The sequence below is a fragment of the Palaemon carinicauda genome, chromosome 28 (assembly GCF_036898095.1).
Source record: "Palaemon carinicauda isolate YSFRI2023 chromosome 28, ASM3689809v2, whole genome shotgun sequence".
NCBI classification, from domain to species: Eukaryota; Metazoa; Arthropoda; class Malacostraca; order Decapoda; family Palaemonidae; genus Palaemon; species Palaemon carinicauda.
In genome coordinates, this window is record NC_090752.1 from 47,085,988 (window position 1) to 47,111,292 (window position 25,305).

At 34.5% G+C, this 25,305-nt stretch overlaps 1 protein-coding gene and 1 pseudogene across 1 annotated transcript in view; both read left to right on the forward strand.

The window, feature by feature from the left end:
- The window catches only part of LOC137621800 (uncharacterized), a 111,758-nt pseudogene extending 94,665 nt beyond the window's left edge, over positions 1–17,093 (forward strand).
- A 531-nt stretch (positions 17,094–17,624) lies between these two features.
- The window catches only part of LOC137621560 (zinc finger protein 415-like), a 55,550-nt gene continuing 47,869 nt past the window's right edge, over positions 17,625–25,305 (forward strand). Inside the window, exon 1 of the mRNA XM_068351954.1 lies at positions 17,625–17,710. The gene's annotated coding sequence lies outside the window, so the exon portion shown is untranslated. The remainder of the gene's footprint in view (positions 17,711–25,305) is intronic.

Here is a 25,305-nt window from a genome sequence, read left to right on the forward strand (position 1 = left end):
TTCTGAATAAATTGCTTCTAAAAATAGTAGGACCATCTGTTTAAGAGCTGAAATTCCTCTCATTTTTGCATTGTTGAATAAGTCGAGATATCTTTTGTAATTAGCTGAACTTTTCACAGTCATTTTTAAATCTCATTGATATTTGGTTAGCAGTTAACGATTATTTTTTATATTTCCATCTCATCAGTAAATTAAAATCAAGAAGCATCACTAGAAAAGATTAAGAGATATGCAATGATTGATCGATATTGTTTTTTATTATTTGCCTTCATAAATACCAGATTCAGTGACGTCACATAAAATAAAATAAATTACCACATACAAACAATGGAGCTTCTTCGACGAACTGTGCTATGTATAAAACGAATAATATCGCACCGAGCGTCTCATTACGAATAATGAAATTACCAAAAAGTCTAGTGGACGGTATTTAGGTCGTTCTGTTTATAATCATTATCATGGATCACAAGTTGGAGTTCGGCAAATGGAATAGCAAGCAATTTCGCAAGGGAAATTGCCGTTGCGTAATGCGGAGAGCAGATGGACAAGATGGTTTGAAAGCAGACTGCAGAATTTGCGAAATACTCGAGGGAAAGGTCGCCCGAGAGACGCTAAAGCCATATTTTCGTCCGGATATCTGCCGTCGGCGTCGTATCTGATCAACTTCGGACACGATCGGAACACCCTTTTTTTGCACCATTTGTAGAATGCATTTGGGGACGTTGATTTTTATGGTTTTTTTCTCCCCGGTCGTGAATGCTTTTTGCGTACATGCCAATAAATGAAAATATCAAATTAAGGAGGACATGGCAGCAATCAGTCCCTCTATATTTATCTTGATGGGACTAGGAACACATACATATTTAGATTGGAAGGTTTTGTGTGACCTTTTTCAACGTCGAGCTCCTGAGAGTATTTCTTTAGGTTGAAGCCGAGCATGAGAGGTATTCCAGAGCGTAGAAGCAAATTTGCTCACGTATATTCTTCACATCTTCATTTATTCAAATAACTACTTGGAAGTTCTTCCAGAGAATAAAAAGAAAAGAAAGATGAACAAGTATTTTTTAGTCATTTAAATGATCAGTGAAATTTTTAATGTAAAAAATGAGAGAATCATTCCATCATACAAATTCACATGTTTTGTTGAGATTGTATCGTTAATTGTATTGTTTATAAGAATACCTAAACCTATAATGAACCAAGAACTAAAGGGAGTCTCAAGACACCATCACAAACAGGGGAGGCAAAGGAAAAGTTCTCTAGTTATATACGTTATTTCCGTCGTTCTTCAGTCAAAAGGATCCGGTGGCCTTGGCATTAAAGCAGGTTTGACTGCATGGGTGTGTTTGTGTGGGCGTTTTTTTTTTCTGTGGGTGTGCGTGTGTGTGTGTGTGTTTGTAGGTATTTTGGTCTCTTGGCTTGGTGGGAGCGATCGTTACCATCAGAGAGATAAATAGTCATCCCATTCGTGACTGTGTGTGATTAATTTTCTTTTGATGAAACATAATGGATGAGGGGAAAAGTGATTGTTGCATTGCAACGCTTACTTGTGAAAGTGAAGAATCCCAAGGTGATTTAATTTAATATTTTGCTTTATTTAGCTTTGTGGTCTGCACATATTTGTGCTCTATGAGAACCATTACGCTTGATGGATTAAATGTGAAGCTTTGTCAATAGACATTCTAGACATTGCATTTAATTATGGTATCCTGCTTTTCTCAATCCAGCAATAAATATATTTATTTGGATTCAGTTAATCCGAATAGCAGCAATGACCCTAAATGATTTGACGCTATTTTATTGTGTTAATATATAAGAGTAAATAGAATTCAAAAAAATCAAACATAAGGGAGACTGGACCTATTGGAATGTAGTGCTGAAAAATAATATTTCATAGACCTAATTTACCAAGCGTGTTGGGAAAAAATAGATTAACTAACAATTGTCTTTATGGTTTATTAACTGGATCACATAAAATAACAACAAATCTAAAATATTTAGAAGAGAAATATTGATCCCGTTATGTGATGTCAGCTACAATAACAACAATAGTAATGTATGATTAGACTGCAAAAGCCGTAATATTTACAAGGTTGACTCGTAGGCGTCGTAGCACGTAACTCTGAGGTCAGTATCCCAGAGCCTCTGAACGGTCAACTAAATCTCGCCACACCCTCGGAGGATTTTGTAACCCCCTTCCCCCCTCCACCTTTCCCGTGGAGGGCAGCACTAGACAAGAATAGGAACACCCTTTAGTAAATATTAGTAATAACTAAAGCTTAGATAAACCTCAGCAAAGTTTTCCGTACAGAGATAAACCCCAGCTAGGTTTAGCATTTAAATCTCGGGGAGAAATGAAAGAAAAACTAAAATATGATCGTAAGTGAACCCTATCCAGGTTTCCTATTTAGACGCCCTAAGGCCTTTGGGTGTTTTCAGCACTGAAATGGCTTGTAGACATGGGCGTGAACTTCCTATACAAGTGGAGCCCAGATGAGGGTGTGGTCAGTGCGTCTCGTGAAGTTTCGTGAGGAAGAAGTAGAAGGAAGAAAAAAGAAGGCCATTTGCGGTAGGCCACAGAAAAGATTTAAATTGCGTCTTACCTATTGAAGTGAAATTTGAGTGGCAATTATGTTTTTATGTTTACGTTTATATATATATATATATATATATATATATATATATATATATATATATATATATATATATATATATACTTTATATATATATACTTTATATATATATATATATATATATATATATATATATATATATATATATATATAATTGTGAGCGTGTGTATGTATGTATGTATATATCCATACATTTATTTATTATATACAAGACTCACAGAAATCCTGAATCTGGCTTAAATTATACATTAAATATTCCTATAATTCGTACTTAACCAATGCAAGACAGATTATATACAGTATATGCACGTTTTAATTTGAGAATCAAACTTTTTAATTTTTTTTTTCTAGATAGGAATATATAAAGTGTTAAATGATTATCCGTGACATTATTCCCTTCTTAACCATAACATTTTTTTCAAGAAAGATCGCGTTTTCAGAGAATGAATTTATAGTTCGCTCTTACACAAAACCATGCAGGAATTCAATCATTGGGTGGTGACTTTTTTTCTCCAATAGTTGAATCATCGAGTTGTAAGGTTATCTTACCCCCACCCAAGACCTTACTCAGCGGGTTGACGCTAATGCCTCCGAGAAACATAAAGAGGCCATTGGCCTGCTCGCATGGAGAATTCAAAGCCAATTAAAATCGTCGGGAGGCGAGACTCGAGCCCAGGAAATCATTTTCGTGGTATCATGATGCTAAACAGTAAAAGCGCTGCTGTGAATAGTGAAGAGAACAATGGAACATCCTTTCTCTCGTGTTCATCTCTGTTTAATTAAACGAAAGTGACAATTCAAGAGTCGCTAATGGTGTTCGCTGCTGTATGCATAACGCAGGCGATCACATTAAGTCATTATTTGCATTTCCTCTCGGCTGGTTCAGTTTCATTGGAGTGAAAGGATTTGCTTCTCAGTTTGAAAAACGAAAATGGTCATTTTCTTGTACAGTTTTCTGGTATCGACGAGATGTAAAAATACTGCATATCTTTTCTTTTGATCTGAAAAAGTAATTGAGCCATTGCAGTCAATATGTAATATAGAAAGGCAGTCTCTCTCTCTCTCTCTCTCTCTCTCTCTCTCTCTCTCTCTCTCTCTCATGTATATATATATGTATATATATATATATATATATATATATATATATATATATATATATATATATATATATATATATATATATATATATATATATATATATATATATATATATGCGTGTCTATCCACGCTCGTGTTTGTAGCAGTGGCTTCGAGTAGTTTTAACAATGTAAGAGGCCAGGTGACCGGCCCAGTTAAACAAGTTCTTCCTTCTGCTAAAAGAGAAATCTTAATTGCACATTAGCACGGTGTTCATAAACTGCGACATTCGCTTGTTTTTGTCCAAGAAATATGTAAGTGTCATCAAAACAATGTTGCTCTGAGCAAGTGAGAGGAAAAATTAACCTAATGAATCTCTCTCTCTCTCTCTCTCTCTCTCTCTCTCTCTCTCTCTCTCTCTCTCTCTCTCTCTCTCTCTCTCTCCATACTTTTAACACGTTAGACTTACTGGTAATGTCCAAGGTTATCGAGGTCTTGTTTTTCTCCGAAGAATTTTCCACTTATTCTGGGATGTGGTTTTTGTTGTTGTAAATACGCTTGCATTCACAGACATGCCTTCGTTTATATGTGGCCGCACACACGCGCGCACAAACACACACTATATATATATATATATATATATATATATATATATATATATATATATATATATATATATATATACATACATATATATGTATATATATATATATATATATATATATATATATATATATATATATATATATATATATATATATATATGTGTGTGTGTGTGTGTGTGCGTGTGTGTGTGTGTGACCAGCGTCATATTTTTATCATTAATGCTTTTGATTAACAATAAAAAACTCTGAAACATAGGAATTAATAAAATATCAGTGGTCTGATACATTTAACAACATATGTTTTCAAGAAAATATATTTGCATGAGTAAATTTGTTTTTGTGCATTAACTTCCATTTAAAGGCACGTTCAATGATAAAGTTCTGCCAGCCTTACTCCTGGGTCCATTTCCAGCAATCAACAGAAAGATTTTAGTACATTAGCGGAAGTTCAATATTTCATTGATCATAAAACGATGCTCTGGTGAAAGCAAATGACCAATTGAATGCAAAAGAAATGAGAAGTTCTCAGACACACTTAAAATGACGTGCCTTTGGTATGAATGTGTATGTGTGTGTTTTCTGTGCAGGTCTTGTCTGACACGGTTGCCTCTGGCTGTGGGTCACTCTGCCTTGAGCTCCTCTCCTCCTTGCGAGGTCCATGGGGGAGGGGGTTTTGGTAGTTGAGGGGAAGGGGGTTTTGGTAGTTGGTGGGGGAAGGGAGGGGAATTTGATGGTGGAGGCAGGGTGGGGAGGTTGCAGCAGATGGGGATTAGGAGATGGTTGTGGTTGTAGTGCTGGTGTTGGCGAGTTATGTGATGATACTCTGCTGGTTCAATTGATAAAAAAAGGAATATTGATTTATTCCATATGTGCTTTTCAAGAAATACAATCAAGATCCTACATAGAAAGATCAAGTAATTAACAGGTGCCGGCTGCTGAATATCCATTGTAAACAAAATGTAAAGAGCAAGATAAAAACTTTCTCCATTAATCGTAATTGACAGGGAAAGAAATAACAAGATGGCAGCAATTTTCACATTCAAGATGATCATCACAATTACTTAACGAAACTTACTTCAAATGAGTCTCTGCACAATTGAAGCTGCGTTAATACGAGTTCAGCATTTATAGGTCACAGTTTTCGCATTTTCTTCCGCCTATCGACTCGAAGAATAATAATTTTTAGTGTGAATACACGTATCAGAACATTAACCCAGAGAGCAACGTTGCCCTGGACAGCCGCAGCGTTACCAATCACGACCATAGCATTTAGCCCAGTTGTAAAAGAAATCAGCAGCGTTGCCAATGGCGACCGTAGCATTTAGCCCAGTTGTAAAAGAAAGCCTCTTCCCCTATTGGGCATTTCATCGGCTGTTAGTATCGCTGCCGAAATTCTGGGTTAGAGAAAGGCAGGTAGGTAAGCGTAATCATGGGTTATGCTGCCACAAGTTGGGGCGATCTGGGACGGTCTACCTAACCCAACTAAAATATACTGCTTCGCCAGCTCTTTTGTCTTCCTCTTATTGCTGTTCGTCTTCCTTGTTTTCATCCTAGGCCTGTACCTCCATCCCTCTCAATTCTACGTCTAATCTTTCGTCTTCCAGTTATTTCCGTTGTTTTTTTTTTTCTTCTCTTCATCCCCTCTCTCTTAATTTAAATTACTAATTTGGCTACATTTTCTTCCTCTTATCACAATTTATCCTTTTTATTTTCTTCCTTCTTCCAATTTTCTGTCACATCCTTCTTTCTTTTATTTATATTCATTTCTTTCTCTTCACCCTCTATTTCCACCTTTCAACCTATTCTTCAATTTTTAGCATTCCTCATCCTGTCAATCTTACTTTCATAATTTTCTACCCTCCCTTATTCATCATTATTATTATTATTAGACACCTCTCCTCTCCTCATCGTCATCCTCTTCCTGTTCAGCTTTACTCCCCTCTTCCCCCTTTTCTGACGAAGAGAAAGCATATTAATTGTCCCCCGCAACAATAGGATTGATTGACAGTGACACAATTTTAAATTGGCAATTAGCTCATTGGTCATGGATACCCATTCTAAATATCTTCTTCTCGATGTTTATAAACACCAAGGCACCGAGCAGACCAGAAAACCTTCATAACGATGGAATGTGAAAAAAATGGGGTCATATTAAACTATGGATAATTTAGTATGAAAAAAAAAGAAAACAATCTTCATATCCTTTCAGGGCTGGCATCCAAACCCTGAGGGATTTGGTACCGAGAATGTAAATAACCTGTTGTTTCAACCTGGGACTCTCTCTCTCTCTCTCTCTCTCTCTCTCTCTCTCTCTCTCTCTCTCTCTCTCTCTCTCTCTCTCTCTCTCTCTCTCATATTCGTTTATGTTAATCCCATTAATAAGTCGTTAGATTTAGAAGATATTAATTACATGGACTCGTTTGATTAGCGGCCTTGGTGTATTCTCTTGGCTTTGATTGCTGGTTGAAGATACATCTCTGGACAATGAGAACACACCCTCTCGAATACAAAGGAAGACACTTCTAATAATTAATATTCTCTCTCTCTCTCTCTCTCTCTCTCTCTCTCTCTCTCTCTCTCTCTCTCTCTCTCTCTGACCTGCGCAGAGTTGCATTCTATACGCACGACGCTTCGATCTGGGAAAGTGGTTTTCTCCTGACATACCTCCAATTCCATCTTGCTCCTGATCATTGCTGACTCATAAAGGAATCTAACGTGACGTCTTGTTTTCGAATTTCTAGTTTTTATTTTCCCAATTACCGTTACCAAATGAAAGACAAAAAGTGGTATTTATAGAAGGCGTTGTCGGAACTGTTTGTGCTTCTTGTAAGACCGACCGAGAAATGATTCAGAATTTTCTGAATCTTGGTATACCTTAACCATTTTTCTCATCCTGAATATTTGTTTTTCATTTACTTATTTTGTCACAACAAACAAAGGTTTTAGACCACATGCAACAATTGTCCTTTCAAGGCCTTTAATGTTGTTTTCCGATCTGCATCTTCTACCACAACAATAGCAAAGTAGATATCCTTGAGCACGCAAAAAACCCACATTAGCTATGCAGCGTCCAGCTTCCTGTAGTAGCTCGTTATAAGTTATCGACTTCACGTTTTAGACCAATGTTTTCATAACTAATACCAATGTTAATAATTGCTGAACAAAATGTTCTTCAGGAAGAAATAGGGCTGCAGTTGGACAAATTATTATGCACTCATGCTCGTTTAGCTTGGATGGGGCGATAATATGGGTTTGAAGTTTTCCTCTGATATATACATATATATATATATATATATATATATATATATATATATATATATATATATATATATATATATATATATATATATATATATATATATATATATATATATATATATATATATATATATATATGTGTGTGTATATGAACTAGATCACGTACTTGTAAGTATTTTTAAATGAGCACTGGTGCCTATGGCCCTTTGGTTTCCTTTAGAATAAAAAAAAACCTTTCGTGCTTTTACTCCAAATTTGATTTCAAATTATCATGTTCGATGAGATTATCAGCGAGTCTATGCCATTCGTAGCAGTGATGTCAGTCTGGTACATGAATCAGGCAATCAGGGAAATGTTAAATGTCAACCAGGAAGTTTCTATGACGATGGCCCAGCAGCATCATATTTAAATATTGACCCAGCCTCCCCCCTCCCCTTTAGCATTGATTATACTGAGCAGCATCAACTGAACATAGGGGTCCCCAAAACGCTATAGATATTTCGAAGCATTTAATTATATATTGATCCCTCCCCCCGTGAGTTTGCAAAATTAATCAGGCACAATATCCCCTGCCCCCTTGCCCCATTTCGACTCATGAAACTCCCTCGGTGGAATCCTGTCCTGTGAATGAGCAAGGAAGGAGTCGCCATCTCATTCACCTTGAGAAAACAGGTCTGACTTCCTCCTCCATCAGAGACATCAACATTTTCGCTGCATGACAACAAATATGGCGTTGTTTCCTTCAGATGCTTCGTTGTTTTTGTTCTGTCTGTCTCCTTTTTTTAATTGCTTTTTGTCGTTCCAATAACTGGTATTTTTTGTATCTCTTTGTTCGTATCAAAAAACACCTCATTTAAGATTTGTTCATGTGATTTGTTCTATCGCTATTTTTCCAATTTAATTCAGAATCATTGAACGAGTTTAAAGAGAAAGGAACCTTTATTAAATTTTATAAGAGAAAAATAAATAAATTTTGTGTATTTTTTGCTCAATTTTACTGCAGAAGCAATTATCAGTTGTACATTTAAGAAAAGTTAGAATTATGAGAAAAATTTATAAGAATATTCAAAACCTTTTCGATACTCCTTGAAGCAGTACTACTGTTTTTAAATTGTTCAAAAAATTCATTTCAATTATAGTTTCTGTAATATAAATGTTCACACAAAAGGGTAATTATCACCATAAGTAATTTTATTTAACAGTTTTTCTTCTTTACAGTGCCACATAAAAATCTGTTAGTTATATTGCTTTCAGTCAGTTATAAAATTTTTATAAGGAACTTTTATTTACATACTGTATATATATATATATATATATATATATATATATATATATATATATATATATATATATATATATATATATATATATATATATATATATATATATATATATATATATATATATATAAAGTGTATGTGCTTGGGTATACCTATAGATATGTCTATGTCTATGCATACAACGAAGATGCTAATGAACCTTCTTTTCTTTTGAATTACAGATGTTGAAACCTGCCCCAACTTCGAGACACCCGTCCACACCGTGTCCACCTGCCGAGGTGTGTCCGAGGTAGTCCACGATGGTTCATGCGACATCCGAATCACCTGGAGCAAAGGTAATTGAAGAAAAAGGGCTTGGTGTATTACATAAAGAGAAAATGATGCCACATTTTTATCAAGGCGTAAATAACCCTTCACGGGAAGATTATAACCTATGGGATACGAGTACTAAGTTTCCCTTGTTGTTTTGGAACAATTTTATTTTACAGGAAAACATTGCTGGTTTTATTGACTTTATTGCTTACTAAGAAGTCATTGAAAAAAAAAATATAAATAGTTTCACTAAAGCCATTTAAACCTATAAAATTACTGAGTGTCACTGCCAATTCAACAAGTCTTAATTATAAAAGTGCACCGAAGATGAACAAATTTGATAAGAAATATATAAAATAATCGAAATAGTTTCACTGAAACCAATTAAACATTTGCTGTTACTGAGTGGCATAACCAATTCAACGAGTCTTAATTTCAAACGTGCACTCAGATGCAACAAATTTAAATTACACGGAGACACCTTTTAACTTTTTATGCAATTTTAAAATCGTAACTCAATGGACATCTGAAGGGGTTCTCATTCCATCATATTCCTACAGGATCCATGTGCGAAGCCGTTTGCGAGGCAGGATACGGATTCTTCGAACAGCCATCACCAAAATACAGCTGCGACAATGGCGGTGCCTGGGAACCATCCGGAAAGGCCCCAGAGTGTTACGGTAAGCATCTAAATACAAATGTATATATATATATATATATATATATATATATATATATATATATATATATATATATATATATATATATATATATGTATATATATATATATATATATATATATATATATATATATATATATATATACACACATATATGTGTATATATATATGTATGTATATATATATATATATATATATATATATATATATATATATATATATATATATATATATATATATATATGTGTGTGTGTGTGTGTGTGTGTGTGTGTGCGTGTGCATGTGTGAGTATATTACCTTTAGCTTTTAAAGATTTCCCCAAGAAAAAAAAATATGACAATAATATGCTTCAGGCATCTTTAGCTGTTTTGAAGCAAAGATAATAGTGTTTGCATAACTCACTCCAACATTTTTAAAGCAATTCTTTAATATTTCTTTAAGAAATTTACAATTTCGTGATTTAAGCTTCGTTTCCACTACGTCACATCCGTCAGATACGTCTTATCATTTTTAAATGCTTAAGCCATCCCTGTCATATCCATCAAACAATCTTCTACAGATTTAATCTCCCCACCGAATATGCTCAACTGTTTGTTGTTTACTAGATATTTTCGTCAGTAAAAATTCCTTGGGCGTCTCAATTTATCTCTCTCATGCTGTCACACCCTCCAGCACTTTTTTCTGGTACCTTTCCAAACATGTAACTCTTCCCTGTGTATCCTTCATTGTCGCTTTCTCCTATCTCCTTTCCTGCTTTGTTTTTAGTAGTAAAAAGATTCTTCTTCCATCAGTGTTTTCTCCTTGAATATTCTGACAATTGGTTGTCATTTAGATAACAGTGAGTCCATCTTTTATAGTCACACAGATTATATTCAGATCATTTTCCGTTAAATATATGCACTGTCATTTTCGTTTTATCAATATTTCAATTACACGTTTGTTTGCTTTTACAGTTTACATTCCCACCGAATAGACTCAATGCCCTTTTATTAGGATGCATGACTTGCGCTTCATTTTCTATACTGTTTAGAGTGATTTGGTGCCACAATTTTTGTTCACCCATTTAAATTTTATCATTAAATAGAAGACAACCGAACATGGAATGAACGCAACTTGCTCTTACCCATCTCTACATACAAGTTTTACTTTCCTTTTCTCTTGCCCTTTACTGCACACGAATATGCCTCTCGAGGGCTTTCCCCTCCTTTCTTCATGAGGTCAAGAAAAGTGAAATTTTAAACCCTGCCTTTCCACTCCCTCCCACACCTCTTTTCCCCCCCTGCCAACATCCCCTGGAACTCGCACCCCTTTTCTTTCTTGTCTCAGGACCTCTGTTGACCCGCAGCAGGTGGTCGCAATCCTCAATGAATGTGATATACTTGATCTACATCAATAACATTCCATGGACATTTCGTGATACAAACAGAATTTTGTTTCGCAAGGTATAAGTCTCATTGTTGGTGTGATACGCTATTTCGTAATTTCCAATCTGTCATATTTAATTGACACAGATACTACGCCTTTGTTATGTTTTATAATGTATATCATTCCGACTATTTTATATTTGGCAATGATAGTCAGTTCATGATCGAATTAATGTAATCGTCTTCTGAGATCGTCCTGATATCAGTCGTTCATTGGTCGTAGATAATTAGTTGTTTATTTCATTTGACCAGAAAATCCTACAATTAAAATGTTCATTGTTCAACATAAACTCTAAACATCGTATTAATTTTAGAACCTTTTTTTTTAGGATATCCTAATACATGTATTTTTTTTTTCCTTTGCCTGACGAGTTCAAGCAATCTTTCCTTAAAAGCACACGCATTTACTGAATTCATGAACTGAACTGTAAGACGCTTTTTGGCAACCCTTCCAAGTCAACTTTCACTAAGCATCATCACTCGCTAACCTTTGGACAGCTTCAATTTTGTTCAATCTTTACATATTTTTTGTTTCTTTGAATGAAAATGACGGTGAATTCACTTGTGAATATTATATAATCTTTTTCTTAATTTGCTAATGGTATTTTAGATGAGTGAATTAACTTGCGTTCTTTGAAGGCGTGCTAGAATTCTCTGTCGAGTTACAATATCTTACAAAAATATTGCGTATATCTCATTTCTCGCAATATTAGCTCATTTAGATTTCAGTAAAATATTCTTATAACCATAATTTTTCTTTGAAATTTATGTTCTGCGAACAAGTCACTTTCACATTCTCGGTTATATTTTTTTGCATCATCCAGTTTATATTTCTTAACATTTAAAAACTTGAAACTGCCATTTCTGAAACGATTTGTTCGTGCTTCTAGTGTTTATGAGAAGCCTATTCATTATTGCGGCTATTATTATTATTCATTCTCAGTAGATTTTCGACCTCCTCACATTTTACTGAACAATAAAAGTTTATTATTATAACTTTCATCGCGTAGTCGTTTGGAAGCCTTTCATGCGGATTGCACTGGTATCTGCTTTTAGACCTCTAAATTTTTTTCAATTTAAACTTTATGATGTTTTAAATCACTTTCAACTGTAACGAACTCAACAAACATGTCCTGTTCAATTGCCCGAGTTCCATTTAGCTTATGTTACGTCATCGCCATGAGGTCAAGTACGCCTGCATTCCTTGAATTATCTATCCATAGCCATTATGAAATCAATTTCTGGATGCCGTGATTTTAATTGAACCATCTGTAGATTTAATTAAAGATATTAATTATGTAGAATTATGAATAACATATAACCTTGAAGACAGACATGATCGACTCTCCGATTAGATACAATAAGTTAAAGAACTTCTCCCCACGGTAACGATAGTTGCATTGCGTTAAGTTCAAAGCGACATCATGAATTGGGACGAGATGTCTTAACTGGTCGCAAGCAACTGCCCTAACTGGTTTCGCTGGTCTGCTGATATGCCCTCTGGGCTGCTTGACCTGGTTGCAGGGGAGAGGAGCCCCAGGCGAGTTGAGGTCATGGCAGAACTGATAAATGTCAAATGGTTACGCTTAGCGTGTAACCGATCTACTTATAGTTCTAACTCCCGCTGAGTTGTGTAATGAAAAGGAAGTAAAAAAAAACTTGTTTCCTTGCTCTCATTTTTCTTTTCATTATTGATTTTACGGTATACCAAATTGTTATTGGTTTTAGCCTCTTTTTGTTTTTTATGTGTTCGTATAACTAAAGCGTTTTTATCTGTATTAAATCAGAGCTCTTTTTGGGGTTAATAGTTTTTGAAATACCCTTCGCAATAAAGGTTAAATTTAACAGATTATTTCAAACCACTGGTTCATCGACACATTTCTATATTTTGGCCTTGCTAACTGTGTAATTTTCTTGAAATGTATTGTTTCATTTACCAGTGCTTCGTGAAAATTTTGTACATTAATGAGAAATTTCTCAATCATGTACTCTGAAACGTGTACCTATTACACGATTGTTGTTGATATCTGAAGATTTCACATCCATACTTATGGATTTTATGCGGATTCGGCTCTGAAATTCCGACACCACATCTATATAAGCACTTAAATCATGATTATATATCTTAGATAGTCAGTACTATTTTTTATGCTTATACACTTAATATTTGATTGGCCACGTACGTTACAGATATATCTCTCGAGGATGTTATTTTGAGAAGAACAGAGACCTTTTAACTTCTTGATTACCTCACGCTTTTCTTATACGGTTACCATTAAAAGCTTTGAACTCGTAGGATAAATAGATGAAGGCTCTCTTCTTTCCCTGATATGATCCTAACCTAAGCAAGGGGGAAAAAAGAGTGAATATAATAGCTAAACCCAACATGCTACGAAGTACTCTCATATCTTGAGTCTTATGTATCTGACGTTCCTTCTCTGTTTCCCCTGACCAGAAATCGTCCCTGTGTTCTCTGCCAACCTCCAGTTCAAGATCAGCTACAAGCGAGCAAGCATCGAAGACCTCCAGCACCAATTCGACGGTCTCGTGTACAAGTACAACGATATCTTCTGCCCCTACCCAGAAGAGTGCGGCATTGGCGATCTCCAGATCAAGAGCTCTGTAAGTTTTTTTTCTCTCTCTCTGTTTACCTATATACTTTCTGGGGGAGTTGGGGATACCTTAATGTGGTGAAAGGGTTTGCGTATCGCCATGATCAGCAAAGATGTACTACCTAGTTCCACATATACTAGGTTGGTTTGCTGTGAACGATCAGGCGAAAATCTCCCACCATCACCAATCTTCACTGGTTAGCGTGGTGATAGAAACTGGCCAAACCTCAGATATGAACTGACATGTCTGGCCTTTCTCATGCAGTGGACTAGAAACGGCTGCATTTTTTTTTTTTTTTAAGAATATTTGTTCATCTTTGATAGTAGATTCCAGTGATGTCATATTTGATTTGACTTATAAGATGTTGAGATCTGATTAGTTTTATTGAATTTACTCTCACTGATATTTCTCTTAATGATGTGCATCAGATCCTGCTCTTGTTATTGAGTTTTCTTCAAGTAATACCAGCCCTTCCCCTCTGAATAAAATTTCAGTAGGTTTCCTGCAGATATCACCATTTCCATGCAATACAGCAAGAATACATTTGTTTTCAGAGCCTTGTATTGAGTTTTCTTATCCAAATAAGCTAATTTTATATAGAATCTTACATAAAAACGCAAATATTCCAAGTCTCTCTATAAAAATTTCTTATCCAAATATCGTTTTTAGAACTAGTTTGCATTTTCCCTCAAGTTTGTGAAAAAAAATTTTTGTTCAACTCTTTCTCTAATCGCCGACGCCTCTTCTTTCCTCCCGCAGTTGGACGAGAGCGGCGGCAAGGTAAGCGACGTCATCCTCACCATCGACACTCCCGTCTACAACATCACCGACCAATCAGGCTTCATCGACTTGGTGCGCGAAGCTGTCTACACCGTCACGGAGGACAACGCCTTCATGACCCTCATCGATTACGACAACATTGCCCTCGTCCTGCCCGTCAAGAACGAGAGGGAATTCAAGGCCGACCCTCAACTCTGCTGCCACACTTGCCCAGAGGGACACGCCTACAGGCTTGGAAACTGCGGTAAGGGCGCCACTCCTTTTAGTTTTGTCCTCATTTGGTCGCAACTTTTGGGACTGTCAAAAATATATGTTACAGTACCTTATTTCAATTGACCATAATTTTAACTATTTTTTCGTACGAAAATACGTAACCCTTCAGCCTTCGTGAATTCATATGGGATGATATATGTTCTTCTATACTCACTAAATCTTCCTTAGTTTATCTCTCTCTCTCTCTCTCTCTCTCTCTCTCTCTCTCTCTCTCTCTCTCTCTCTCTCTCTCTCTCTCTCTCTCTGCAAAGTCCTTATCCTAATAATATTTCTTTTATCCATTTCAGTGCGATGCCCCAACCCGGATTGCGTCTAAAAGAGGTGATCCCTAGCGGAAGTTTCACCAGCCCCTTTTTATACAGTACCTCAGCCATTCATGTGCTTCGTGAGAACTCCTCAAAGCCCCGTCTACATCAGCAAAACAAAATCTTCTGCCACGTCTTCTCTCTTCTTCTTCTGATTCCTCTTCAATTCTTAGATATTAGAGCATTCCTTCGGGGAGTTCAATCCAAGTGAAATACGTCATCTTGCCAAGTGTGTGACTAGATGGTACAAAATATGCTCACAGAAGTTGTTGATTAATTACTTGGTTTCTGCATGCTGGCGTCTCAACGACGATGGTCTTCGACGCCGGTTTTTAGAAAAACAAAATGGTTACCTAAAGAATCCATCGAACAAAATGCTTCCATCTTTTATTTTCTATTAGTTTTGCAATAAAATCATACGTTTTCGATAGCTAATTAAACGTTCGCTCGGAAATTTACTTTGAATGAAATTTTACTTTGGATTCTCCGTCTTGTCTTTTCTGATTCCATTCGGGGCAAGCGATGCACATGTGTTGTTATCCTTCAGATTCTTGGCACCCCAGAACGTGTCAAGCATTTGCTGGGTTTATTTCTCTTTACTGTATGACATAAAAATACAATCTTTTACTCCCACGTTTTTTGTGTCTATTAGAAAAATTGATTTACCATTTTTCATTTTTTTTTTTTATTATCGCTAAGGATATATTTCTGAGAGAAGTCCTTCCCTAAAGATGTAAACGTTAAATGTATTTTGTATATTTTCTTTTTTACTTCCACTTGATTAATGGTAAAATTTATTTTCTGTTAAGCTAAAACTAAACACTCAGATTACAGAGCAGCTATTTCAGAGTTCAGATCGGATTGATTTACTTTCTGTTGAAATATTTTGCCTTAAGGAAATCATTATTTTTTTAATCATCTCTTCCCCCCCCCCCCCGTGCTACTTGAGTTGTGTAGAAGAGAGAGGGAGAGAGAGAGAGTGAGAGTGGGGGAAAATGTGACCCAGAAATAGAGAAAGTTGTGAAACATACAGTATTGTAAATTAGTTTGATTCTCATTTGCAAAATTATTACTGTTTTTGTGAATGAAACTTGATGATTCTTTTTTAATGAATGTATGGAATCCTCTCCTGCATATGCTCATGTAATATACACGCACATTGTGTCAATGATTATATATATATACTGAGCATTTTGATATACTCAGTATTAGTGTAAGTTGTTATTTAAAGAAAAAATTAGACTTAGACTTAAAGTTTTCTCTTTTTGTAGCTTTCTAGCCTTCTTTAATTACAAAGAAAAATTTCTCTTCCATTTTTAAATAAGTTCAGTTTCTGATTCTAAATAGAAACAGATATTGAAAATACTCTTTTTTTTTTACTTAACCAAACAGACTTATGTAATCCTTTTTTCCTCTCTAGGGACAAAATATCAAATTTAGTTGCCCAAAGTCAATCAGTGATACTCGTTAAAATCATAAGTCTTTGGGGGAAGATTTTAATGCGTTCTTGCCTGCAACAAAACAGAAATAGTTTGATTCTTCTAATATTATTCCCCCGAAGCTGAAAAATATTTCTTGTGAAATATTTATCCCAGGTAATTACAAAGTTAAACGCTCATTTTTTTTAGGTATAATTGGTTTAAAAAAAAAAAAAAAAACAGGTAATAGCGTAGAACGCGTAAACCCATTAATATTTTTCTTACAGATCTATGCATCAATATATTAGTAATTTTAACATTTTTTTTTTTTACATTTCATGTCCCAATAACTTTAAACACACACTGACTTGTTGATGAAGTTATGTGTGAACGTTGATATTGTATATACTTTGTATATTTTACATAGGATACCAATAAATGTTTCTTTCTATATAAACCATTGAATCATTATCCTACCCTAAACTCGGCATAGTCATTTTTATTGATATAACCAAACTGCACGTTAACGCAGTGGGTATTTGTGTCTATAACAAAGTTCCTCAACTTCAAGACCCATGGCTCCCATATTAACATGAGATGAGGCTTGGACTAGATGTCACTACTTATAATATAAATGAAGGTCACATAGTCTTGAGTAGACTATACCTGACGCCAAACCCGTTGCCTGCCAGCAGCGCAAGAGCCATCCACTGTATTGTGAAGGAAGTGAATTTTTTACTTCATCTGCTTTTTTCATACAATTAACTTTCAAGTAATATTTATACAGGAAATGGTGATTGAGAATAATCTTATTCTTCTTTTTTTGGGGGGCATTTCAATTATTTGCCCCACCGGATGCCATAATATTGTTAGTTTGCTTTCAAATACGTAACGGGCAGTAGATAGTTTTGTTTTGTTTTGACGTAAAGTTACTTCTAAGTCATATTTCACTTGTTTGGGAGTCGGCTGGTGGTCTTTGTTGTGATAACATCCCTCGTTCCTCTTCTGTGTGGTCTGTAGTAGGAGATTTTTATCTTGCATCCTAGAATCGTGTGAGTAAGGTTAGATTATATATTATGATCTGTTTGTATAAATGATTAACGTATTTTTGGCGCATGGGAAGGAATTACTACGTTTTATATATTACGTAGTCTTTCTTGAATGGAGATGCTTTACGTGGTGAAAGGGTTTGTGAATCGCCGTTATCAGTAAAGCTGTATTAGTCAGGGCCACTCAAGGTCTATAACAAGGTCTATATATCTGGACCGTGGTCCACTCGTACTATGTTGGTTTGATGTGAACGATTACACTAAAGACTCTCGCCATCACCAGTCCGCAGTGGCCAGCGTGGTGATGAAACGGCCAAACCCCAGACATAACTAAGAACATTTGAGGCCATTGTCCTGCAGTGGACTAGAAACGATTGAATTTGTTGTAGTTGCTGTATATATTATATAACCATAGACGGACTTTTGATTTGTATGAGAAATTCTGTGTCTATACAATAAGATGAAAATTTCAAATTAAATCTCTTCGTGTAAAAACTGTAATACCTAGACGTACAAGGATGATATTTTGTGTGTAATGAAACACGATTATCATAACGTCATGGAACCTCGAATATAGGTAGCCTTTGCTAGTTTAGAGTAGTTTCTAACCCCTTATGGACATTTGCTAATTATATATTATTCAGTGGTCCAAAACTTAAATCTTTTCTTTGTGTCGCCGAGGAATAATCACAAGTTTTATTAGCAAAGATTTACATGATTCTTGCTGCTTGGAGAGAATTTATTCCAGTCCTTCGTTAGTTGCCTAGTTTTAACCTATATATAGAGATTAACGTTTTAAAGGTTTTAAAAGAGAAATTGTAATTTCTACCGTGATAAATTTTATCTGAAAATATCATGGCTGCTATACGCAGGTGTCTAAATCTTAAATTTTATGGGGAAATTAAGAGGTAGAAGCAGGACTTTTATTATATTTGAAATTTAAATGGCTTTTAGTCTAGATTTCCAGGCCCGTGACCCGGTTGGTTTATAGTTTATAAATAAACTTTCGAGGAATATAAGAATAGATAGGTGTTGAAAGTATTACTGTACTTGGCCTTAATTTCGGACACTGACCATTCTTTTGACGACCACCAATGACCTTCCGAATAGTTTAGCAAAAAAAAAAAAAAAAGAATTACTGGAAAGCCATAGAAAAATTGGTTAAAGATAATAAAACATGAAAACTACTAAGATTATATCAAATATTTAATCTACAGAGATCGAAAGTTTAACGTTGAAAAAGGTTCGTACACTACCTGAGGATTGCTATTATTAAGAAATTCATTTTACTTCATATCAAAGAAACTTCGTCTAAAGATGTTTGTCTGAAATTAAGACAATATGTCTATTGTAGAGAAGTTTAAAGGTCTTATCATAAGTATATCCAAAACCTTATTCACTTTGAGAACAAAGATTCATAAGAGTATATACATTTACAATACCGTAAATTTAAGATGCAATTCAAATGATTTGACCTATTTCGAAATCCATAATGATTTGCACACTTCGTAATCATTTAACACTATTAATTATTTTATTGAATTAAGTTGCATTAGAGAACTTCAATTGACTTGGGAAGAGCATGACTAAGTTTTTTCCTCGATATATTCTTTTTTACTGCCTGAATTAAAATCCCAGATTTTTCATCCATCAAGTCATCATTCATTCCTTTAACATAACTTAAGCTGTCCCCCCCCCCCCCCCCAAAAAAAAAAAAAAAGTAGGAAACAGGGATGTTATGAAAACCGAATTCATTTGTGATCTCACGAGATGATCTAATTGTAGAATATTTAAGGCTAATTGATGAGAAATTATGTACGTGGGTAATTTTCTAAAGATTTTGATAAAATAATTGTAAAAGAATTCAAGGACCTGTGAGCGTAAAATTATATGCATAGCTACGTAAATTTATACTAGGGCTTTGAGTGAAGCTGCAAGGAAATTATCAGATTTTGAAATTCAAATCCATTCCAATTGAATTTAGTCTATTATGAAGCTGTTCGAAGTTAAGGTAAATGCGATATTTTTAGATATAGTTCTCATGGATAGTAAAGCTTATCAATATTACGCCAAACAAGGACGCTAGACTCACGACCACCCGGAGTGTGTTCGTATATGCATACTTGGGCCTGGATAGTTTGGAGGAAATTGGACTGTCATTCTAAGAGTTAATTGTTAAAACGTGGGTTTTATTCCTTGCCCAATTGGAGCGAATCTTAATTGAAAAATGGAAAAATATGGTGGTCGGATTTGAGATTTGGGTAATTTATTAGATGGAAAATTCCCTGTTGGCTTTGATGACAAGTAGATACTGAACGTAATTAAGCAATATCTTAAGCTATAAATATTTCAATCTATTTTAACATTACTATACTGGCATATGTTGATTTTATCTTGACGGAAATATTCTCAATAGTGAAGATAGATTTCAATGCCCTAGTAACTAATCTGATTGGATATGGAATTTTTTATTTTTTTCAAAGATTAAAAGTTAAAAATGTTTCACTGGAGATGCACTAATCAAAACTCTCCCCTTCAAGTTATCCATTTGTTTAGAATTATTGGTTAAACCTGTTGAAGCAATGTTTCGATATTGACCCATGTTTAAAAAAAAAATACTTGATATGGCAATTTCATACGGTGTCTTATAATAACATTTATATTGGATTGGGAAATCTTGGTCAGTTATATAATTTTCTTTCCTACAACATCCAATTTTACGGATTCTATATTCAAAGGGCAATGAAAGTTTTCACAGCTTAATTTAGTTTGATGGTGTAATTTGATAATGTATAATTTTCTTCCATTTTATGGGTTTAATACCATGTAAATCTCGTGCAATGAAAATTTCATAAGCCTGTAACTGTAAAAGGAACAAATTATTCATTGGCCAAAACTTTAAATATTTAATTTAGCGTGTACCAATTTCAAGTTGGTTGAATTCGAAATCAGTTTGGTGTATGACAGCAAGATAAACGGAAACTATATTTATCATTTATTTATTTCCTTTTCTCACTAGGCTATTTTCCCTGTTTGATCCCCCTGGGCTTATGGCATTCTGCTTTTCCCACTAGGGTTGTAGCTTGGACATCAACACTAACATGACACAGAGTGTTTGGTTACCTGGTTTAAGCTGTGATAGTATTCCAGGATTTGCGATTGCCTTGATATATAGTAATTTCTTACAGAATCTTCATAGTGGAAAATTAAAATAATTTATGTAAACTTGAAGGAAAATGTTCCTGACAAGTTTGGTGATAATGTGGGACAACACTAAATTCATCTTTGATAAATGCAGTGAGGATTGCTTAATGTTTAAGAATCTTAAACTTGAGATATCAGATTCGATTTAGGCCAACTATGAATTAGTATTGTCAAGCGTTAGTTCCTTTACTAACGAATTATTTGGAAATTTACACAAGATCATTATTATACGTATTTCTTTCATTCATATTAGGAAGAACATCAAAAAAGGCTTTGGATAAAACATTTAAAGATTTCAATTTGATATATGATAGGTATCCAAAGATGTAAACATTCGAGATGCAGACTCTTGTAGTAACTTCCAACTGGTTTCATACCATAGATAGAAGGTATCATGAAATAAAGAAAAACTAAATCTAAATTTGAAGATTTTGTTGGCACGTTTAAGGCTTGACCATAAAAGCTGTTTTTAACGTACGTTTTGCATGCAGCGATTATTGCGATCATCGCTGTACACTAATCACATTTATTCCTATGGGGCTGTTTTGCAACGAGCGACTATTTGAAGCCAGCGATGATCGCTCGCAACTCTAGCGATAATCGATCGTTGCAAAACAGCCCCATAGGAATAAATGTAATTAGTGCTCAGCGATGATCGCAACAATCGCTGCATGCAAAGCTTACCTTTACATTCGCGTAATAGTCAATTAAGTTTGCATGACTTCAATGAAGCCAGACTCCCATTTTGGAAAATTAAAGTTATTTTCAAAATTTCTAATTTTGAGTATGTCTCGGTATATACGGACATATTGCATTATGAAAACTGCCAAACCGTCGGTATCGAGAACGAATATAATATTGGCTTTGATATATCAAAGTCCCGTAATGCTATATAATTTTTTTCTTAAATTTTAAATAAATTTTGTTTGGTTTATTGTGATTTTATATAAAAGATTATCTTAAATATCAAGCCATATCAATTTTTGTCGAAACAATGTACTTTTACCAGGGTATATAAATATCTTTAGACCTTAGTTTTGCATGATCTTACTTTCGTTAACCTGCAAACTGTTCCAAGTATAACACAGGTTATTATTGGCATAATCGTATATTGGGATTTATTGGCATTAAACTTCGATAATTTTGGACTAACCAAAATAGATCTGCTAATGTTGCTAATATTTCATCATAGTGAGTTTTAGTACAGAAGCAGATGTTATATTTGTCAAGACCACAGATGGCTGTTTAATTAGCATGACTGTTTTCATTTAGTACTTGTTTCAGTTCCAGACAGATTTTTTTTTTTTTTTTAGCTGTAGTTCTTGTGCCAGTGAATAAAGTCCTTTGATGTTTTATTTATTTTTCTTGTTGAATATTTACGCTATGAAGTCTGTTGCAAACGCACTTTTTATGGATGGTTTGACCTGATTCTATTCTTTTGTAATATTACTTTGCTCATGTATTGTAAGGTCTTTTATATTCTGTACAACATTGTTTCGTTTCACTTGGCATTAAAAAGTAATGAAAATTGATACCGCAATTTATTAGTGTAATATCTCTTGACGAAAAACGACCCCCTTAAGAAAAATCAAATGTTCCCTTGGAAGCTCATTGATATTTCTAAATAATTTCCTGAGTTCACATTAATAGGTTTGAAATTTAATTTGAGGTAAAGGGAGGAAAAAAAAGGGCGCCATAAGAGTTTATCAACGATGTCAAAAGTTAAATGAATTTTAGGTGATATCACCTTTATAAGACGTCTTCATATTTCTTTTCCTAGGTCTAACGAGACATTATTTCTCAATTCTTTCCCATTTGGTCTTGGACTTTATCTGTACCCTTTTTTGATGATTATTGTATATTCTACTGGTCTTCATTTTTTTATTTTTTTTCTGACTTAACTGAACCAAGAACAAATAGTAAATTTGGTGAAAGGGCTTTTAGCTACTGTGCGTCTAGACATTATAATAACTGCCAACAGAAATGAAGGACCTAAAGGGAGCAATTGAATTTAATAAGAAACTAAAGACATTACTTTCCACAAGATCATATGATTTGGAAAATGCTACAATCAAAGAATTGTATAAGTTATAATGAAACAGTTTCGTTAGATGATTGATATGGACCCGCCCGAGAAGTAGTTCACTCGACTTCAGTGGAGGGTTGGATTTAAATCCAAAACAGTAAAAAAGTTATATGACCAAACAACCTTGTCTATCAGTCACTGGAAACCACATTTGTTAATGACCTTTACATTGCACTTTGGAAATGAATCTTGACATTTTTATGTTCTCCAAAAACCTCTTTTTGTCAGGGCCCATTCCATGCCTCTTACTACACCAAGCATAGCAGATCTTGTACAAACAGGGCTTATTGCTACGCTTTCTAACCGAATCATTTTATTTACCAGTGGTCCAATTAAACTAACGAAACAACAATTTCCTGCTCTTAAGCAAATTTGGGTCTTTGACTCGTGGAATCATTTAGTATTTCACAATCACTGTGACATTTAATACATGGTACAGAGTTCTTACAACCTTTCTTAACACCCATATTGCTGTCTTGTTATTTTTTTCTACTTTAGCACTTTTTCGTAGCTTTTTTAACTACTGTGATAATCGAAAGGACTGAGCACTAATTCTTCGGTATTGTGCATTTATTATAGATTCTTACGACCTACCTTCCTTTGTCTTCACTACAGATTTGTTTTATGGTCTAATAACATACGGTAATCAAGGAGCATGTCTCTTCAATACAATGACTTTGTATTCTTGTCAAATACCTTTTCAAGACCAACAAATGTATTACATGGATTTCATTACAAAGCTGAAATTAGCATTAAATGATCATTGCCGATCAAATATTAAAGGTAGTGAAAATATGGAACAAGTGTTTGTTACACGATAAAGATCGTGAAAGGTGGAGGTTTAGAAAGTACTTGTAGAATTAACGAAAGTCATTATAAATCATCATATTTGATAACTGAAACTTCCGCTGATAGTATATACCAAATTACTTAACTGAAAGTGTTACTTACAGCTAAATTCCTATAAGGCTGAATAGCTCCTTGTTACTAATTTCAGACTGAAAAGACCATGTGTTAACGTTAATGGTTTGAGCTTAGGTAGCGTTCAATTGAAAGACTTGTCTTGAGAATACTATAAGGAACATAACAGAATTAAAGTGTCCGAGGTTACTAATAGGAGATATATCGAAAAAAAAAATTTAACTTAAAGTTCCTGACCCCAAATAAGTGTTTAATCTAAAGGTTCCAAATATTGAGAATTATTTTTAATGCTGATGTCTTTAATAAGCCATTAATCACAGAGTCCTTTTTGTAATTATACTTCCAGGTATATTGTAATAAATACACAGATGAAGTATGTGGTTTATTTTTGCATATTTAAATTCATCTAACTTTTATGTCTTATTCTTTTCACATTTTGGCTTTCACTAGTCCTTGTGTGCTTTTGATGCCTCTCTTTCTGTTTTGAGTTTTGCACAGAAATTTCTAAATTCTATTCTTTAGATTTGCTCAATTTGGCTATTCGGTCACCTTTTGACTTTTGTCATGATGCCTTGATTATCAAACTTACACGTTATTTTGTTATGATTTAATTGTTGACTAATGAATAGCAAGAGTAATTGCTGATGGCCATCATAGTGACTACAGGAATGTAACATGATCCTACACTTTTACTATTATATAAACATTTGTGGTTTGACCTGGAAAAAAAGTTAGCTGGTTTATGCAAATGATCATACATAAATTCGTTGATTCCTTCGTTCAGGCTGTAGACCTGTGGTTACACATTCTCTTGACAATAGATTTAGTTAAAAATAGCGCTTGGTGCAAATTATTAGTATCGAAATTGAATATTTGAACAAACTTCAAGGTTGTTGAAGTCTCATACACTAATTGCCTAATTCCTCAAGACCCCTCTATTAATATAGGTAGTTTAACCATGTTAACATATTAGGTGCATGCAGCTGCTTTGGTTTATAGGTGTCTTTTCTGACTTGAAATTGCCTTTGATAACAGTCAAACTATTCTTCAATTGCCCAAGAGTTTCATGTAGAATTATATTTCTGAATACCTGTTAATCCTGAGTTTTTTTTTTTTTAATTTATCCCCAGTTTGACTTCAGCAGCTGAAATCTTAATGATTGATCAAAGGTAAATTTAATCATATTTATAATTCTAGACATCGACACAATATCTCGACACTGTTGTTTACCTAGTTTATTTATATCTCGTACAAACTAATTTTCAGAAAAAATTCTGACAACCCTTAGGGGACAGGGCCATCGTCGAGTCATATGCACTGTGGGCATTGGTAAGTGTTCAATTATGTACTTTGAGGCCTATGCGGTATCCACCTTCTAGCATTTTGC